Source organism: Protobothrops mucrosquamatus, unplaced genomic scaffold, assembly GCF_001527695.2.
Source record: "Protobothrops mucrosquamatus isolate PMUCROS unplaced genomic scaffold, P.Mucros_1.0 scaffold207, whole genome shotgun sequence".
NCBI lineage: Eukaryota > Metazoa > Chordata > Lepidosauria > Squamata > Viperidae > Protobothrops > Protobothrops mucrosquamatus.
The window spans coordinates 897,805-902,463 of record NW_015386562.1 but is presented as its reverse complement, the minus strand read 5'-3'; positions in this window follow the sequence as shown (position 1 = coordinate 902,463).

Sequence of the window (4,659 nt, the reverse complement as noted above, 5' to 3'; positions counted from 1 at the left end):
TATTAGCTTGCATGATGCAGTGAAGAAAATTAATTGAAAATCAGTGTCTCCCAAAATAAGGTAGTTGTGTTTGACAGGAAAAATGACAACTTCAAATTAAACATAACTGACAAGCAATTAAAACAAGAAGATAAATTTATTTATCTTGGAAAATGATTAGTATCAAAACTTTATTGAAAGAAGGAAATGGTTGCTCAATTTTGCCTAATTTTATTATAGAGAACTACAAATGTAGAAGTATAACAGTAATTTGAAAGCAGTGAGAATAAAAAGAGAAAGAAAGAGAGAGAGAGAGAGAAGTCAAGAATATACAAATATTGAATACAGTATGAATAAAGTATGTTGAGGTGGCATTTGCAGGGGCATCAAAAAGTCAAGACAGTGCCTATGACCACATAATTAGAGATAGGATCTCAATTGTGCACCTGCAGCCAACATCTGGATCATCATTTTTGACCACCACTCCCCCCCCCCCGACAGATACCCCTAGCTGATTTAGTCCTATGGAGAGAATGAACGAGGATTAAATTAAAAAAACAAATATTTTACTAGTTTAAAATAAACCTTACTTATGTTTAGGTGTTACCTGTGTTAAACATGTAATCTATTTTTCAAGTATTGAGGTTTTATCTCTGTACATGGAAGATTCTACTGTATGTTAGAGCTGAAAGATCTATAGTTGCATAGGTAATATATAAGAAGATCACTGTTTTGTCAAAAGAAATGTCATCTTTTTATAAAGTCGTAAGAGTTGCTGTATGCACGTGTTGAAAATTAACTCTGAAAAAATTGAGGGAAACTGATGGATTCTGAGCATGAAAGAAGGATGTTTCTGACTTATAATAGCTGTTTCCTTGCTTCCTTTCTGAACATAGAGCTTCTTGGCTGATCAGCAGCCAGCACACTCTAAACAGCAGGATGAATGTGAGATGTGTAATAGAACTTTTATTAACAGACCCATTGGCTTATGAATAATGCAGTTACATAAGTCTTCTCATGCTCTTCAGACTTTAAGCTCTGAATGCTCCTGTGGACCATTTAAAGCACTGGAACGTGCTATTACCAGACATCTAGTACAGAAATAGGTTTCACCCCATTTAGTTTCATTATCCATATATTTGCTTCCAATAGGGCTTCTTTGTGAATTTCAAAAAAGGATGCTTTAAGTGAATTTTGACTATTCTTTTACAAATTTAAAGTTGAGATCATTTTTAACACAAGTGTGCCTAACGTTGCTTTATGCTAAGGAGGAATTGTATGCAAAAGCAAACACCTGGGTAAGATAAATCAACTTGAAAGGTGGCTTACTTTTCTATTATATATTAATATATTTTTATATTTCCTTTCCCAAAATTGCTACATAAAGGGCAAAGAGACAAAATTCCTTTTGCTAAAGGGACTCTGCAAAAGACATTAGAAGATTAGATAAACTTTAATAGCAATTAATTAATGCTACTTGGAACCTATTGATAAGTGAAAGATGAATTCTCATTTTCCACCTTTATCTGCATCATGAAAGTTTATCTGCCTTTTGCTATCCTTGCTCTGAATTATTCATTTCTAAATCTCATGAGTTTCCTAATACATCCTGCAGCATTTCCTGTCAGAATTTGGGGGGCACAAAAGACTTAATGTGTTTAGATAAGAAATGTAATATATGCATTCATATTAAAATTTAATGAGACATTACATTTACGAATGCTTTTCTGGGAAATTGAGGAAAGAAAAAAAATCTTGTTGCTTTATGGAATTTGCTATATGATGTTTTCCCCATCCACCCATAGTAATAATTTCAGAATCAAGACTAAAGGAACCTTTGGTTTTCTCTAGGTAAGTATAGAATGATCTGTACAAAAATAATTGTAAACTAAGCCAATCTTATGATCAGTTGGACCAGTTCATCCAGAAGATGTATTTTGGTGAGTTGAATTGGTGAGGTTGAGTGAGACATTTAAGGCATATATTTATTCTGAGAGGTTTCCATCTTAGATATAATTATGGTCCATTGTACAAAATCTTTTATGTGGTAGAGTAATATGTAATGACGCCCTAGCCAGAAAACTAAACTTTAGAACATTGAAAAAGCAGGTAGATGCCTTGAAGTACTTCTCTAATAGCTTGCTTGCTTCTTTTATTTTTTATTTTATTATTATTATTATTTTATTTTATTATTTTACTTTACTTTAGTTTATTTGTATCTTGCCTTTATTATTTTAACAAATAACACAAGGTAGTGAACATATCCAGCACATGTTCTTCCTTCTATTTATCCCACAGCAACAACCCTATGAGATGGGTTGGGGTGAGAGAGCGATTGGCCCAAAGTCATCCAGCTGGCTTTCATGGTAAAAGCAGGATTTGAACTCACAGTCTGCTGCTTTCTAGCCTGGTGCCTTAACCACTTAGACCAGTGATGGTGAATCTTTTAGAGATCAAGTGCCCAAACTGCAACCCAAAACCCACTTATGTATTGTTGTGTGCCTGGTGGGCATGGCCCATTGGGTGGGTGTGGCCCATTGGGTGGGTGTGGCGTATTGGGTGGGTGTGGCTGCAGTGGTAATGGCAGATTGGGTGGGACTAAAAAGTTCAATCAATCAATTCCAACTTTGTGAAATCTTTTTTTTTCCTGCGAGAAGTTGAAATTGATTGATTGATTGAACCTTTTTTCTTTTTGCACACAGTGGTGGAGGCCTAAATCGAAAAGGTTTTATAAAACCCAGCTGAAGGCCTAGGACTGGGGTGATGGCGTGCGTGCCCACAGAGAGGGTTCTGCGTGCCACCAGTGGCACGCGTGCCATAGGTTCGCCACCACGGACTTAGACCAAACTGGATATATTTAGTACAGTTTAAGCTTCCCTAAACTGCAGTGGTACAAGTGCTTCCACTAACAGCTAAGAAGAAAGAAATTGTACACAGATAGATCTGTTGACATCCAAAATTGACAGAAAGGCTGTGGATGCATCAGTTATGAATGTGAACAGAAGTGGAACTCCGCCAGCATGGCTCATCTTGCTTTGAGGATGATGCTGAGCTGGAAATGCAGTGTAAATAAACTGGTTAGCAATGATCTGGTTTTGTATAAATCTGGCCAAGCTACTTTTTATTGCAACCAAAACCACTTGGGATAAAACTAAATTACTTGACCTATTTGAGATGTATAGTAAATAAATGTAATAAATCCCAAGCATTATATTGAATACATTCCCCTGCTGTTCTTATGCATATGACTGATTATTCAAATTAAGTTTCCAGTCCTGGAACTGATAAGAGTACAGGCAAAATATAGCATTAGGATATTACTGAAGATAAGAATAGGCTTCACTTATAAGTGTTGCAACCTCCATGGCATGATCTATTAATTCAATATAAGAAATAACATTGAATCAGTTCCAACAGGAGTAAATTAACAATCTGTATCTAGATTTTGTAGTAAAGATTATTAATAGTAATAATACTCCACTGAAGAGCAAGCTATAAAAAAGAAGAAAACAAAATAAGAAACACAGTTCATTAAAAAGTAGGAAAGCTGGCCTTATTAACAGCATGTTGCAAACATCTCATATTCAAATCCCCTTTGGTTTATGCTCAGCTCAGACTTAACTCTACATTAACCTTGGATCTTTCAATTAACCTCCTTGCTTTGTTTTAATTTGCTAAAAATAAGTATAAATGAAGCCCTTAATTCATTTAATCAGCACAGGTCATTAATTTGCCCAAAGTTGACAAATTATTTTTTGATCACATTTTTCTCTATATTGGCTGCCCTACAAAATAAAACAAAATAAAAATATAATGGTTTATTATATAATGATTGGATAAGTTTGCACCTCAACAATTGGAAGCACCTGACTGATTTAGGGAAGGATTAGACCTGATACTTTGATGAAAGTTCACCAAAGAATTCCAGGGCTATAGGAAAATTGGCAGTGAAGAGAGAGAGACAAACCTGGAAAAAGGCAATAATGAATCATGTCCATACTCCTTGCCAAGAAAGTTCTACTACACGTGGTTCATCTACTCATCAGGAGTCAAGTCAGAATATTTTTTCTGATATACATCTAGAATGTGGGACAGATTAGCCAATTTTTACAACAACAACAACAACAACAACAACAATAATAATAATAAAGTTGGAAGAGACCTTGGAGGTCATTTAGTCCAACCCCCTGCTCAGGAGGAAACCCTATACCATTTCAGACAAATGGCTGTCCAGTCTCTTCTTAAAAACTTCCAGTGTTGGAGCATTCAACACTTCTGGAGGCAAGTTGTTCCACTGGTTAATTGTTCTAACTATCAGGAAGTTTCTCCTTAGTTCTAGGTTGCTTCTCTCCTTGATTAGTTTCCATCCGTTGCTTCTTGTCCTGCCTTCAGGTGCCTTGGAAAATAGCTTGACTCCCTCTTCTTTGTGGCAGCCCCTGAGATATTGGAATACAATAATGCCTTGAACATGTCTAAAAAACAAACTGTTGTGTTCCTTGTATTCCCCCCCTTAATCCCCTATGCATATCCTGATCACCCATTAAGGGTGATTGCCCTTCACCATTGATCGCCCATTAAGGGTGATTGCCCTTCTCCATCTGCATGCAGTTTCATGCCCGTTGCTGGTTGGCTAACTAGCAACGGGGTCTCCGTTGCTGGTTGGCTAACTAGCAACGGGGT